This window comes from Coturnix japonica, chromosome Z (genome assembly GCF_001577835.2).
Source record: "Coturnix japonica isolate 7356 chromosome Z, Coturnix japonica 2.1, whole genome shotgun sequence".
Classification (NCBI taxonomy): Eukaryota; Metazoa; Chordata; class Aves; order Galliformes; family Phasianidae; genus Coturnix; species Coturnix japonica.
In genome coordinates this window covers 28605831-28622639 of record NC_029547.1, presented here as the reverse complement: position 1 = coordinate 28622639, position 16809 = coordinate 28605831, and the positions used below count along the sequence as shown (strand labels likewise).

The 16809-nt window shown below is 39.2% G+C and overlaps 1 protein-coding gene across 3 annotated transcripts in view; it reads right to left on the bottom strand.

The window, feature by feature from the left end:
• TTC39B (tetratricopeptide repeat domain 39B) overlaps positions 1-16809 on the bottom strand; it is a 69060-nt gene that overhangs the window by 48698 nt on the left and 3553 nt on the right. The window contains exon 1 of one of the 3 annotated variants that reach the window (XM_015849004.2): positions 11978-12454. The exons of the other annotated variants lie outside the window; for them this stretch is intronic. The gene's annotated coding sequence lies outside the window, so the exon portion shown is untranslated. Of the gene's footprint in view, positions 1-11977; positions 12455-16809 lie in introns of those variants that run through there. 3 annotated transcript variants of the gene reach the window in all.

The window sequence follows — 16809 nt, the reverse complement described above, 5'->3', positions numbered from 1 at the left end:
ACACTGCACAATGCACTGTCAGTCCTCTACTCACTTTTTCTGTATTTGTATTACAAAAACACTGAGAGTTTTCAAGTCTTAAATTTTTTTTAGCTTTCTTTCAAATAGTCTGAAATAATTTCAGGCACTACCACAGATGTGCATTTATAGTAATAAATACAGTAATATATGTATATGTTGTGTGTACATATATATAATACATATGTGTACATACATATATATTATAGTAATAAATATAGTAATAAATGCACATAACTGGAAAGATCTAGATCACTGTAAACATGAAATCTATCTCTGTTTAAAATAAACATACACGTGTCATTTTTGCAATTTTAAAAAGGTATTAATAAAAATTATAGCATGGTTATTTAAGTTTGCTCACATGCTAAACTTATTAGTTTTAAAGAAATAACTCATATATTTTTTATATTAAGAATTTGCCAACTAAACACAATGAGAAGCAGCTATAATTGAAAGTCCGTCATTAAATTGCTTCTACTTGAATTTCTCAGAATGCTTCTTTTTGTTCAATACAGTTTCTAATCAATATCCAAAAAAAGAACCTAATTATTCATGGCTGAAGATTTCATTAGAACTAGTGGAAAGCTAAACAGAACAAGAAAACACTGTCTTTAACTGATTGGGATCAAGGTGTAAGTCAGTCTGTAAAGAGGAGCTGCATGTGTGTTGCGAGTTAGCAACATGGCACATGGTTCTCATGTCAGGAAAATCTCTTTATTGCAGCACTGATCATGTTGTGTATCTGCATCATCTCATGTATTCCCGCTAATTCTTCTAAGCAATCTTATCCTATGCATAGGTACTGCTGCATGTTGGGTAGGTGGTGCCTGCGTGCACCTGGGGTGGAGTCAGGGAGGTCAGGAGTATCTACCAGGGGCGGTCACCTGTACCACTATATAGGGTTTGTTGTGGGGCATTAAACTTGTACTTTCAGCGTTACACACTGTGTGTGGGTCCCGTATGTTCCCCGTGCGTGGAGGCACGGTAAAGTCACTAGGCAGCCTTGACTTGTCGCTGGATCGGGAGGCAACAATTGATGACCACGAACGTGATGTGGTGACAGTGGTCTGGACCGTGTGGGTGAGACACACGGAGACAGCCCCATTATTAGTCCCGTTACAGATTCCGTGGGCTCCCTCCATGGGACACTTGAAGTGGGGGGAGGATGATTCGGGAGGGCTCTGGGGCATGGAGGGCTGAGGGTTTACCTATTTTCCGGGGGAGAAACAGCCGGGGTTGGTGGCGGACGCTGCTGCCTCTATTCAGCCACCTGTGTTCTCCACTATGCCGCCCCTGTACCCTCAACAAAAGGTCTCTGAAGAAAGAAACAGAGAAGAGAGGGGAAGCAGAACGGCGTGGTGCCAGGGAGTCCTCGACTAGTGAGGAGGAGGTGGACAATGGAACAGAGTTAACACAGATAAAAAAGCGGTCAGCCTCACCTAGTGAGACATCCCCAGGCTCTCAAAGTAAAACCGCGAGTGATCGGGATCTGGGGAGGGAAGCAGCCGAGGCTGCTGAATGCTGGACCATCAAGGCACAAGAAAGCATGCTGACTGGGTGCAATCTGATCCCTGAGATAAATGCTCGCAGATTGTGTTTCGGTGCTGGTGGGGCAGGGAGCTGGGGGTCTCCTGGCCTGCATACACACTATGGGTTTGTTGATCCCATACGACCCTGGAGTTTCTGGTGCAGACGTTGCCACACTCCCATTGTGATCTCGGCCTGGAGAGTGGCCGCTGGAGCCAGTGGTGCAGTTAGTGTGAGGGGTGGACAGGACGGCATCCGGGGTCATGGGGGAGAATCCGTGCTGAATCAGCTGTGTTTTGCTGAAAGTTTTCTGCAGCAGATGAAAAACTTCAGCTGTTAGAAGCCACAGATGCAGGTCAGTAGTTCAGACTCGCTTACTAAATCTCAAGAACACAGAAAAGCATGTCATGTTGAAGATCTTTATTAACACGGGTAACTTGGTTAGGAGTCATTCTTTAGCCAAACAAACAAAAAATAACAGCAACAACTCCACATCCAAAAAGAAAACAGGATCAAAACAACAGAACACAGCTTTACTAGAAATATAGCTAAACAAACTGAAGCTGAGTGGTTCAGCAACATAAACTTCAGTGTCATTTATTTCAAACATTAGATGTCAGCACCCACAAGAACAAAGATATTTCCACCACAGACTGGAAAGCTGTGACCTTTTCACATAGCTGCTTACTTCAAAACTACCAAAGACATGGGAAAGTTGAGGCTTTGAAGTTCCATCTTCAGTTTTAAAAGTTTTTAATGAAATTATCTGCTGCAGATAGATGCTAATAACCAGCACATTCTTAAAAATTTTTTAAAAAAAATTTAAAAAAAAAAAATTTAATATCCTGATTTGCATTTAGCAAATAACAGCATCATACCAGTCATTTTGTACAAATGAGACCTGGAGTGGGAATGACTATATTCAGTGATGCCAGACTTTGTGGGTCAGGCACGCTACACACTAGCACATGGGTGTCCAACCTTTTGGCTTCTCTGGGATGCATTCAGTGAAGACAAATTGTCTTGGGCTGAATTTATGTTTGCCACCCCAAAAGTAATGCCTCCCACTTATGGAAACTTTAACAAATAAAATGAGCATGCTAACACTGCTTGATAGAGCAAATTGTCAGCTACACTACACTATCTTTCAGCATAGTAACTATGATTGGCTATGCATTTTCACCAGCAATGAACAAGAGCTCGCATGTCAAGCTCGTCAGAAACCTGCCCCAGTAAAGATGACTCACTGTCACAGTTGCCACTGCTGAAATGTGCTATCCATTTCCTGACTCTGCTCACATCTGCTGTTTGGTCTCCATAAATATGAGCAAGAGTCAATTTATGTCAATGGGTGCAGCTTTTTCTGCATGGGGGAATACAATTTCATGTTTGCTTCAGATGCACTTCATGTCAGATGTCATTGTGTCAGACTGTCCCTGTGCTGCCATCTGTCATGCCACAGCAACACGTAATACTGCTGGGAAGGTTCAACATCTGCTGCCATACCACCAGCATCCGTCTCTGATGTCATGGGACAGCACAATAAAAGAGGAGGCATTGATTTTGGAGCAGCCCTCATAAAATACATTAGATAAATGTAAAGAAGTAACAGATCTTATTTTAACTGCTTGCATTTTTATTCAAACATCTTTTAAATATGAGCAACAAAACCATAAAGTTACTAGGATACGTGACCCTGTTTTTGTGAGACTAACATATCAGGTTTGATGGCAGTGGCTGCAAGTCTCAATGAGCTCCCAAGACATCTGTTGGGTTATTTTTGATGAAATTTTACTCTCTGTAAACAATTTTTCATACACATTTTAAACAATTTTTCACAAATGTCCATACTTTCAAAAAATGATAACACAAGTAAGATGTCATTATGAACTAAAGGATAATTTTTTATGGTAAGATAGGGCCTATAGAATTCTGATGAAGAGACATAACCAGATTTTTCTTTGAGTTGAATATCTGATTGCAACTCCATGCATTCCACTTGAAAATTCACGAGTAATATATTTATGCTGACTGAAAATAGAATCACAAATATACCAAAAAATGATGATTTTTTCAGCAGTCTCCAAATCTACTTCTCAAATTCCTTTATCAAAATTGAAAGCACTGCTACATTATTTTGGGTTGGTTTGTTTGCTTTTTTTTTCTTTTTTTTTTTTTTTTTTTTCTGGTTTTGGCTGCTCACAGAACTGTGTTTAGCCAATGTATTACAATGCACAAACTTATTTCCCATCACCTGAGTCAGCACTACACCATTCCCGCCCCATGTCCTGCTTTCAACCTCTGTAGGGTTAATAGTGCAGTAGAGGTTTGGATCAGGGGCTAGAGCCACTGCCCTTATAGTCTGGGGTAGATGGCAGCCACAGGTTGGATATGCCTTTACTAAAGTAACAGGATGAAGCCTTTTCTAAATGTACTTCTGAAGAAGGTGCCTAATGGAACCACACTTCAGAACAGTGACATCAGTCTTAATTGTTCTGAATGCAGCTGGCTGAGCTTGTCCTGTTTTAAACACCTCCTCTCCCTTATGACTGAGAAGTAGAAATAAGCAAATTCAGTTATGCAGTCAACAAGAATCAGAAAATATTCCATTTTAATTGACACACAAATGGCTCCTGTCAACAGTTATTCATGTTCAAATGAATATCTGACTTCCTACACATAAAAGTGAGAGTATAATTACAGTTAAACTTGGCTGAACTCTAATCCAGGTATATACAGACAGAACTATTATTCTCTTCCTTTTCTATATCTGAGTAAATAGTTTTTATCTCAACCCATGTGATCTACTCTTTTTTTTCCCCCAGATTCTCCCACTCATTCAGCTGGAAATGAGAGGGAGTGAGCAAGTGCCTATGTGGTGCTTAGCTACCTGCTGGGTTAAACTACAAAAGGACTACACAAAACCACTCTCCTCAAAGCAGACACTCCAACAGATACTACAAATTTGCTCTCTTGAGCTGTAAGAAAGATCGTTCAATTAGCCTAATACCTCTTTAACCAGACATCTCTTCTAAGTCCTGTAAAACTTTGGGCCAAGCTTGTCAAGGTTTTTAAAAACTTCAATGAAAACCTCTTTCAATCATAGAACGGACATAAAAACGACCACTGCATCATTTGAGTAGGAATAGACCTTTAGAAGTAATCTAGCCCATCTCCCCTACAACAAAAACAGACATCTATAGACCAGGTTTATCGGAGCCTGGTTCAGCCTCACCTTGAACATCTCCAGGGACAGAGCATCCACCACCTCTCAGGCCTTACTTCTTGGTGAAGCCATGCTGACTGTGCCACATTACCTCCCTGTCTCCCCAAGTAATGCTAATGCATATCTTTTCCATGATTTTCCCCAGCTCAGAGGTGAGAATAACAGGTCAGTCGTTCCCTGGGTCTTCTTTTCTGGACTTACTAAAAACTAGAGCAAAGTTACCATGTCTCCAGTCACAAAGGACTGCACTTAACTGTCACGACTTCTCAAGTATCATTGAGAATGGCCTGGTCATCTCTGGGATGCATCTGGTCAGGACCTGCAGACTTATGAACATTCAGGTTCTTCAGGTGGTTGCAGACTTGATCTTTGCTTACAGATGGAGGAATATTTAATAATTTCATAGAAATTACTTTCAGCCCTATTAAAATCAAAAGGAAAAACATCTGGAAGCTGGTAAGGTGTCCTTCTAGACCTAATTCTTCAGAAGCATAACCATATACAGTAATTACGTTTATCTACATTTTCCACAACAATGCTTGTGAAGACATTTCTACTTTCAACCATATAGATTATCGGCCTCCTCCAATCAGTTTCCAAACATTCTACAAAGGTCATTTTTGTATGCATTAGAAGCCATGAAAACACACTGAAGTTTCACAGAGAGATAAGGAAAGGAAAAAATACAAAAGAACAAATTAGCGGATATTTTTTGTTTTAGACAGAAAAACCATCCTCTTGATTCGCTTATATGCAACCAAAGACATCATCAATCAAACTTACAGGTTTGTGATGCAATTCAAGAAGCTTGGATAATAAGTCTAGTGAAGACAAAATTTCACAGCTAGGGAAATTCACCCATTTATAGTTCAGAAGAGACTATTCCTCATCAAGTTTAGATTTCCATAATTAACAAAACATTACAGAAACTTCAGCTCAGACAAGTCAAAGGGTAAAGAGACAATGTGATGCTAACACACCGCATAAAAATCAAAAGATAGTCCTAGTGCATAAGAAGAAAAAATATTCACAATATTCACTTGGGTTCAAGTGAGTCCACAAAATGCACTAAGGTAAAAGCTACGATGAAAAGGGAATTCAGAAGATCCATTTGACATACACCAGACTATGAGATCAGTCTTACTGTGTTGTGTTTACAGTTTCAACAGAATCTTTTTTTTTTTTTTTCCTCATACAGGTAAATCTGGCCAGGTGCCTCACATGGCCTTCCCACTTCCATTTCCTTATTTCAAAGCTCTTAAAGCAGATGGCGATGATGAAAGCTGTTAGGTTTTGCTTCTAGGATGCCCTATGCACAATGTTACCATGGATTGCTCAAAATAAACTGGGAAATAGAAAAAAATTAAAAAAAAAAAAAAAAAAAAAAAAGCAGGAAAATTGGAAGAAGCAACATTTACTTCCATTGAGGATGGATTTTCAGTTTGCTGACTGAAAAGCATTCCTCATCAGCTGAAAAAGCAGAAGCGAGTTGAATGGTAAAGGAAAATTTCTCAAGTCACTTGTTTCATACAAATTGACTTGATGAATAATTATGGTGATAGTTAAACTTCTACCTCTTTCCACATAAGATTTAATTCCACCATGACCACAGACTAAACAGTCTGACAAAAGCATCTGTATTATGGTCATTAAAAATAACTTTTATTTCTGCTTTATAAATTTGAATCTACTTTTGCCCTGCTAACTTGTTCATTAGCGAGTGTACATATTTGCTAGTAAACCAATTATTCAAAAAATTGGAAATTCATATTTGTCAAGAACAGATTTCTTCAGACCACAAAGAAAATGCCTCGCCTTCCCCAGATTACATACATACAGTGCCATTAGCTGCAACTGAACTTAGCTATTGATTCAACTGATCATCTCTAAAGAAAGCAAAAAACAGACAAAGCAGCTCGTCAGCACTCAAGAATAGAGACTGAAGAACATAGAAGTAAACCAAGAAGCACTGATATTGTAGTAAAGGCATTTATAATGCTGAATTGTCTTATAAATCAAGACAGTTTCAAAGTTAAGATACCAGCCAAAATGTGTAGTAAGAAAGAAAGCTTCACCTTTCAAGCAATGTGAAAACAAGCACACTTCACAATAAAAAGGACTTAATCCTGCACTAAACCACACTGGCAAATTGTGTATTTATGAGAAACTGTTTGAAGGATTAAGTACAGGAAGAGTAAAATTCCATCAAAAATCTCTAATGGAACACCTTGAGAACTCACTAAAAACTGCAGCCACTGCCATAAAGACAGACTGATGCAATGGTTTCACATAAATAGGGTCACATATTCCACTAGTTTTATGGTTTCATTGCTCTCTTTTTCAAGCAAAAAAGCCCTAAATATTAAAGATTAAGATAAAATTAAATATTATTTTTTATTAATTTTTAATTTTTTAATTATAAAATTTTAATTTATTAAAATTAAATATTTTATTAAAGATTTGTTACTTGTATGTACTAATTATATCATATATTCTACAAGGGGACATGAGAGGTGGATGTTGGTAGTATGGCAGTACAGGTTGAACCTTCCCACCAGTACTCCTTTAAATGATGATGCTGTGTGACAGACGGCAGCAGAGGGGCAGTCTGACGACACAACATCTGACATGAAGTGCTTATGAAGCAAATACATGGAAGTAAGCTCCTCCATGCAGAAAATGTTGCACCCATCAACTTTCATTGACTCTTGTTGAATATTTATGGAGATCAAACAGTGGATGTGAGCTAAGTGAGGCAACGGTTAGCACTTTTATGCAGTGGTGAGAGCAGGTCACTTCTGCTGGTGCAGATTTCTGCTACTGCAGCATGCAGGTTCACCAGCGGTGAAAATAAATAGCCAATGGTAGTGACTGTGCTGAAAAATAGTGTTGCATAGCTGAGAATTTGTTCTATTAGATAGCTGTATTGTGCTCTCTGTATTTGTTGCAGTTTCCATGAGAACAAATGGGAGGTATTATTTCAGGGCAGCCAACATATATTCAACCCAAGACAACTAACTCATCTTCACTCAGTGCAGCCCAGACAAGCCAAAAGGCTGGACATCCACAGTATAATGTTTGATGACATAGGTTACTAGCTTGAAAACTTGTCCAGTACTGCTTTTCCCAAAATAACCAGTCACTAAGTTAAACTGGAAAAGTATGTCAAAGTTACTAAAAAGTTTGCATACATTCTCATCATAACAAGGGTTAACTCCAGTTCTGTCTGCCAGGATCCGAACAGAGCATCCAAAGCCCACTACACTCCAACTGAAGAAGAGATCTGGCAGCACATGAATGGTTCTGAGCTGCTTCAAAAGTGGTGGGTATTGAAGTACAGTTCCTCTTCGCACCTCAACTGTCTATGCTGGGTTGGATGTTCAGATGGACCTCTCTACATGCCATAAACTGACACTATGTGGACTAAGCAGGACACACTGTTCACACTGTGGGCTCAAAGCAGTTATCCAAGAATCTTGGAAGTGGTAATGGATTGGTCCAGAGGCAAAGATTTCATTCAAATATTGACAGAGGAGGAGATGATGTGTGTTGAAGAAACCAGGTACAGTCAAGTACAAGGAAATGGGAAGCAATATCTCTTGTTCACTGATGGGTCCTGTTGTTTTGGGAGAAAGCATCAGTGATGAAAGGCTGCTGTACAGAGTCCTAAAACACAACCTGCAGACACCGATGATGAAGAAGGTAAATCAAGCAAATGTGCATAACTGAAGGCAATCCAACTGGCTTCACATATTGCTGAACAAGAGTAAGGGCCAATGATCTCTCTCTGTACTGCCTCATGGATAGTGGCAAATGCCCTATGGCAGTGGTTACGGCAAAGAAAGTAGAACAACTGGCAGCACACAGACAAAACCTCTGATAAGCTGAATTGTGATGTCCAGGAAGAGAACACAGCTATGGAAGTACATTACATAGATACCCACACACACAAGAGCTATGAGAACACCAAAATAACCATGTCATGGTTTTATGGCTTTTGTTATCAGTATTCCACATCATAACATCACATATTACTCTGGGTGATAAAGAGTTAATGCTGCAGTTCTGCAGATTACTGATTGCTTCAGATACCAGCTCTCAGAAGAGAAAGAACGAACTACAGCTCCCAGAAGACTTCATTATTTTGTTTCCCATTCAGAAGGAAAGATGGGGCTCGGGGCGGCCTGGTCTAGTATTAAATGGGGAGATTGGTGGCCCTGCCTCAGGCCATGATTCATGATCCTTGGGGTCCCTTCCAAGCTGGGCCATTCTGTGATCCTGTGACTGGGAGTCTCTGCTCATCTCTGCAGCACGTGCTCCCTAGCCATCTCACCTTCAGCATTACAGTTTTTGTGTTTTAAACACTCATCTACTTGACTTATTAGCTACAATTCTAATTATATTCTAACTATATGTATTATCTAACATTCCACTATCATATTTAGTAAATTAGTTCTCTCCCTTAGCTCATAGCCACTGCTTCCTTCACAGACATATCTCCCTGCCTTCTCCCTTCCCCCTTTCATAGGGTATGGATACCCCTGTCCCACTAGTCATGGAACCAGGCCAGAATTGTGACAAGCCAGTGAATCAGGCTTCTAGGATTGAGGGGGCTCTGGCAGACCTGGACTGGGTGAATTATTTCCAGCTCAGTAGGCCCATGACCTCTCAGGCTATCAAGGAAGAAATACAACTCATAGACAGGCTCAGAATCAAGGGGTAAACTTGACCACAATTGCTATTGCACAGATTATCCATGAATGTGGCACACGCACTGCAATTAAGCAAGCCAAGTGGATAAAGCCTCTCTGGTTTGGAGAATGACAGCTGAAATACAAATACGAGGAGGCCCAGCAGACTGATTATATCACCCTCCCACAAACCCATCACAACAAGAGCTATACGCTTACAGCAGTGGAAGCAAACACTGAATGGCTGGAAACATATCTCATACTACATGTCACTGTCTGAAATACTATCCCAGGCCTTAAGAAGCAAGTCTTCAGCAAACAAAGGCTTCCTAATGTTTGATTGTTTTTTCTGTCTGTCTTTAATCTACACTAAATAAGTATTCATGGTTTAGATTTAAATGTACTTACTAAATTTCCAAGCCTTTCTCCAGTGAAGACCACATTATCAAGTAACAGTTACCAAGCTTTGATGAGGTTTCTACTTGCATAATCAAGTTCACATTAAGCATGAGTGGCTCAGAGTAGGAAAAAGCACAACTTCAACTCCAGTCTCTCTCCCCTTACCTCACAACATAAGTAGCTACTCATCATAGCTGAAGAAAAAAAACAACAAAACACAAGTAAATTTGTTAAAAACTCAGACGTCTCACACACTTCAGAATGAAACAGAAGGGCATAGCGTTATGTCAAGCTCCAGTTACACAATGAAAATTAACCTTGACTTAGGATACAGAAGGAGTTGACAGTAAAGAAAAAAAGGTAAAATATAAATAGCAGAAAAAGAGTACATCGTGTTACTCTGAACCTAGGCTACTGAAAGTAAAGATGCTCACTGATTCTACAGATTTGTAGAGCTTCAAAGAAAAATCCAATTTACATAATGGTCACTGTATACCAATTACAGGTCACTGCGACAAAAGCATCACTTCTTACCAATTACATTTCCCCTGGAAGAATGATTTGATAGCATTCCAGAATGCCTACCAATTACAATACAATCAAAAACTCTAAGTAAGTCTCATTATTGAGACACCACTTTGGAACTGCTAATGCTTTTTAGAGATGAATCCAAGCTGAAGAACAATCTGTTCCCTTTGTATTAAAGATGACTCAGTTTCAGCTTTGTCTATCTTTATTCATTAGTTGTATGAAACAGAAATTAGTACGAGCATCTTGGGTATTAACCTCCCCACCCTCCCCGGTTAAGTATTCTCTGAACTACATGGCTGATCAATTATATGTATAGAATGCAACAGCAGCTGCACACAAAGCACCAAAAAGTTCTGTCTCACAGTGAAAATTTAGTGAAGTGATTGTCCTTAAGTGCATCATTTCCTTTAAAAGAAGCCCTTGCTGCAACAACAGTAATTGCAACAACCTATTTGAGATGTTTTTCCTCATTATATGCAAGTCTCTGTGGATATCTTCTAATCTACCAGTAGCACAAACGGCAGTAACAAAGTAGCAAAGCTTTAGCAACCAACATTATCTAGAGTTGGAGACATCTGCACAGGACTAAAGCAATGACTGTTGCCCAAAGCACAACCTGTTCCCCTGATGCAAGAGAGACAGACAACCTTCCACCTCTCCTAAAACAATCAGATTTTATTTCACTAGAGTAAAAAAGCACCACCTTTAAGAGATTTAACTTCCTTGCCAGTATAAAGCTAACAAATTATTAGCTGTTTTATACATGCATTCTGAAAAGTCCATTCTGTTTCTACCAGAATCGGAGCAAGACAACAAAAGCCTAACATGAAAATAGTGTCACAACTAGAACATGTATCATAGTAAATTACACTGAGAAGAATCAGATCTTGATTCAACTGGACAGCAAGCTGAAGGCTTTCTAGGCTACCTAAAGGCAAGTACAAATGAAGTTTATACCTGAGTATACCAGTCCACCTGAATTTACAAGGATAACTATCAACAAATATCATAAGTAACATATGCTTTCAAATTTCACTAACAAAAAGTTAAGGGGGTGCCTTAGTAGATTAACACTTAAGTTTTGCTGGTGTGTCACATGTCTATCACTTTGCTTCTTAAGACAAAAGTCCTTCTGTTTTAACTCTTCAACCAGAATGATCCCCAGGCAAAGCTTTAATGCTTCCTCAGGCATTAAACAAAAGCTACAGCATCCAGAAAAAATACACTGATGCACTGAATTCAGCATGCATTTACCCACAGAGAAGTCTTACCATCCATTTATGTACTGAGATTTGTCTAAGACATAGAGATGGACAGTTTCCTCCATCACACACAGATACAATACAGCTTACTGATGTCATGAGCAATTTAAAACCTTTGGAAGTTTTACAAATAATGTAATAATGACAGAAAGAATATACAGTTGTTTGATAAAATGGTTCTGCCCAAAGGATTGTTAATACATCACCATAGGTATAAGGTTACACTTACAGTATGCCAGTATGTTTAAGACACTGCTCACATACACTTTCCCTCCTTTAGTGATGTCACTTTACATTTCTCCATAATATTAAGCACTTACCCACAGGAAGTCCAAGAATTGGCTCCTTCACAAGTTCATGCAGCTGTAAATGGCTGGTGAACTGGACTGTGATGACTCATGCAATGGAAAAGGAAACCCCACATGACTGCACTGTCTAGTCCAAAACACTAAACTTCTACAAGTCACTTTCCCCAGCACCCAGGCACGTAACACAGAAAAGCCAGACCCATTACACAAGGTGTAGGATACTTCTTTTAACTTTGGAAGGTGCAGTTAAACAACCAGCTACTCCAGGCTGGCACTGAACTATTCATGTCACATCTGAACTCTGCCCATTGCTGATATCCATTTTCACTTTAGCATGAGGTTATTATACACATGAAAGTTTTTATTAATCTGTGCATACTGTTATAAATGTTTATGAAATCTCACACAACTTTAGTTAACTCACCTGCATGATCAAAAGTGAACAAATTATACCATGAGGTATAATCTAACAAGATACATAAAATCAGAAAACACAATTTAAGTTTTTACCTTAGTTGGTAGCATGTTATGTGCTTTATTGCCACTACAGCACCAGCCAATGCTAACTACAGTTTTGTGTTTGCTTACTGATGGCCGGGCAACAAACAGACTGAGAGCAGCCTTGTGGAGAAGGACTTGATGGTAGAGGTGGACAGAAAACTGGACATGAACTGACAATGTGCACTTGAAGCTCAGAAAGCCAGCCATATCTGGGGCAGCATCAAAAGAAGCATAGCTAGCAGGTCAGAGGAGGCAATTCTCCCTCTTTACTCTGTCACTACCGGCACTACTGCCTTCACCTTTATGGCTCTCAACATAAGATGCAGAGCTTTTGGTGCAGTTCTAGTGGAGGCCACAAGGATGACCAGAGAGCTAAAGCAGCTCTCCTAAGAGGACTGGTTGCAATCTGGGCTTGTTGACTCAGAAGAGAAAGTCAGAAAAATCATTGCAGCCCTCTTGTACCTTAAAGGAGGTCTACAGTAAAGATGGGGACAGACTATTAATCAGGGAGTGTTGTGATGTAAAACGAGAGTATCAGCTTTAAACTAAAATAGGGTAAAGTCAGACTACAGATTACAAAGACATTCTTCACTTTGAGGGTTAAGATGCATTACAACAGGTTGCCCAAAGAAGCAGTGGACTTCCCCATCCCTGGATGTTCTGTATCCAGATTTTCTATCAAAAGTAGTAGTTCAGCTTCTCCTTTTTACACTCTACCTGCCCTTGTAACAGCAGAGTACTTCCACAAACACAAAATATACAATAGCAAAGTGATATTAGGAAAAAAAGAAAAAGAAGGAAAAAAAAAAAAAAAAAAAAGCATGTTAATAATACTAGTTCTTCCAGGGAAGTGAGGAGTTCCCTTCTGTATTCAATTGGAAGAGAACACATACACACTGACAGGAACTGAAGGTAAACGCACATGCCCTGTTGGACAAGGGGGCTGGTTTTGGTCGGGCTTTATGTGTTTTTGGCTTGTTTTCTTCCTTTTTTTTTTTTCCCCCTGGGGAACAGCTAAAACTGATCACAATCTACATGACATGCATGCAACTCTTCAGCTATTCAGGGGAAAAGAGAAAAGATCCTTCCTACTTCTCTACCTTGAATCCTTGCCCCTGTATTTTTTCCTGTTTTTAATAATTCCTTTTTATAGCTTCAGTGCAGTTACCCTCGATGAAATGCTTGCAAGCTGAACAACTGATTTTGTGAGCCACTACGGACACATATGCAGAGTACTAGAGTCTCTCCAGTAACAACTTGCTTACCTTACCATACCAGTGAATGAACTCAAGAGGAAGGCAAAAGCTCCACCAAAACAGTGAAATGGACTTCAAGACAGTCTACTCTAATTTTTTTTTTTCATTTGGACTTTAACATTAACTTGGTGCTGACTCACTGAGAAGTATGCTTGCTCTGAAATTTAGATACCCAACTCGTACTTTCTGACGAAATCAGCATGACTCAGTCTACCATAAAAATAGTTCATCTCTCTTCCCTAAGACTTTAAAGAAATTTTGCTTAAGCTCAGTAGAATGTAACTTAACAGTCAGCTACTTCACTGCTGTCAGGCAAAAGTACACAGGCAGATACAATTAACTGGATTTTCCATAGTTGTACAGATGAAGACTCTCAGTATGAAGAGCACGTACAAGGCATAGACTGAGATATTCTTTAATTCCAGGTTTACACCAATGGATCTTATCTTGAACTTTCTATCCCCATCCAAGTTTCGTATATTTAGCTGTATCATACATATTTAGCTACACGTATTTATTGCTAATATTTTTAGCTATATATATTTAGCTCTATCATATTATCATATACTATCATTCCCTTCCAAGTTTGCTCAGAAGAGCAAAGAGAAAAAGAGGCTTCTTTTCCAAAGCCACAAATGGTAGTCCTGCATCTCTAGAGAATATTTTGCAGCACACTCAGCTTTTGACGCACAACCTCAGAGTAGTCACTGAACAGTGAATTAGCATTCATACTTATTCAAAAGAAACAAAAACAATGAATGAAAGCAGGAAGCTTAAAAACTCTGGAGAACAGGATTTTAAAAAAAAACAAAAAAAAAACATTTTGTTTAGCTGGCTACCCCACTGTATTGGTAAACAACTGTAATAACTGAGACAATCTAGATAAAACAGTTTTTTTCCTAGTCTATCAGTTCTTGGTGAAAATAAAAGCCAGCAGGTCCATTACCTTTATAACCAAAATTCCTTCAGCATAAAACTAGTAAGGGCATTTCCTTCTACTGGGAACCTGCTACTGGTTATTCACACAGGTGTTATTCCTCTTCTTAGAACCTACAGTACTCTCAGCATGTACCAAAGATAAAAAAATGACTGCCTTCAGAATAAGTTTTTCACAAAAACATTGGTTTTTTTGAACATCCTTAAAAGAGAATTTATTGAAAGCAAGAACATGCACAATTCTAGATCCTGGGAAGAAATCAAAGCACTGCTACATACTCGAACTCTAGCTCGTAAAGTTTTATTCTATTGCACAGTGAATACGTAGGAGAAGTGGAATAAAAACATGATACACTCACCACATCATGACAACAGATCACAGCAAGTACGGTCAGAGGTATCAGATTATCTTGACTTGCTACGTGGTAACAATGCCACTTCCCTGACTTCAGAAAAAGATGGCAGGTAAGTCTTTACTTCTTTGGTAGTAACATCTTGCTTTTAGTACCTGATAACTAACAACAAGCCTACAGGTCTGTGACACTTACTTACTACTAACTTAGCTGAAATGTTTTTGACCCTGAGGGCCTAGAAAAGCAGAATAAATTTTTAGCACTTAACACAAACTTCTCACATGTTTCAGACAGGTCTATCAAGCAGTCGCCTCCCCACACATGACACAAGACTCCTGGACAGATGCAGGCTACAGTCTAAAGATGCATCAACAGCAGCATAGGGTCATCTCTAAAAGCAGAATCTCAAATCTTGTCTGATATCATTATCATACAAGAAAAAGATTAGTGCCCCACTGTTCCTTCTTCCCTAAGTATAACCACTCTTCCTATTAACTCAGAAGTAACAGCTTTTCTCACATCTCTACAGATGTAGCAAATATTTCCTTATAGAAAAGCAAAAATAAAAAACAGAAGGCAAATTTTAACAGATTGAAAAAGTCTCACTTTCCAGGTACTCAGATTTCGCAGAAGTTCAGCGTTGCCTCTGTAAGAGGCCTTCCCATATAAGGCAGCCTGTACAATTTTTCTTAGTGTTCCCAGTGAAGAAATCTTCAGCTTACTGCATAACGCAGTCATTTTGAAATCCCACATTCAGCCATGTCTGCTCCCTCAGCAGTCCTCACTACTTGTATAAGCAGTGTGCATACATGCAGTGAGCCATAAACCAAGCTTTACTGATGTTTGTGATGACTTGTGAACCATTAACCACCATAACTCCACTTTTTCCTCATATACCTTTCTCTGAGGAGAGAACCAATCAAAGTGAACACTAAATAAGAATGTTCAATTGGAACATGTTACATGTGCTTCCTCTGCCTCTCCAAAAAACTAACAAAGACTAATGTCACACTTCAAGTTTGTTCACAGTCAAACAAGAGGCTCAAGGAGATAACAAAGCAAGCTTCAAGGAGATGAACAAACCAAGCTTCAGGAAGCCAATTAAAACACAAAAAAAATATAAACAAAAATAATGTGCCCTCCCAGAACAGTACCAGTAGGTAATAAAAAATTGAAGTACACATTCTGAGGTCACAAAAAAAAAAATAATAATAATGTCTCTCAATAAGTACATCCATGGGTAAAATAAACTGTCAAGGTCATGGTATATTTTATTTTAAATAAAGAACCTTTGGACTTCAGAAACAGAAAGAGCAGCCTAATTTTATTTATTGAGGAAGAAACTATTACACTTGCTTAGTTTTCCCTTGGTTCTTTTCTTACCTGCACTGCTGGAAAAGCCTGCCTGTCAGATCAGACGGCTATGTGCTCTGGAAGTAGGAGAGGCCAAAACAGGAACAGGAGAAACAGCTGAGCACAAGCCAAGAGACAAGCCCTTAGATTACATTGAAAAAAGAAGTCCAAATAGCAAGTCCTCCAACTCTGCAAGATCTACTTCTTAAGGATTCCTTACCTGACTTGTATGGTTTGCCTCTCTGACAGTAACCATCCTTCAGGAGAGGAAATGCCCTCACTAACCCTCCATCTGACAGAACTTTTCGTTAAGAGAGAAAAAGGTGCCATAACTGCTTGCTCCAGCTCCCCAAAGTCCCCAGGAGGAGGAGGCCAGCAACGATCATTTCTCCCTATTTGCATTCTTTTTCCAGGTTAGAATTACCAGCCAAAGCAGCAAAAAGAT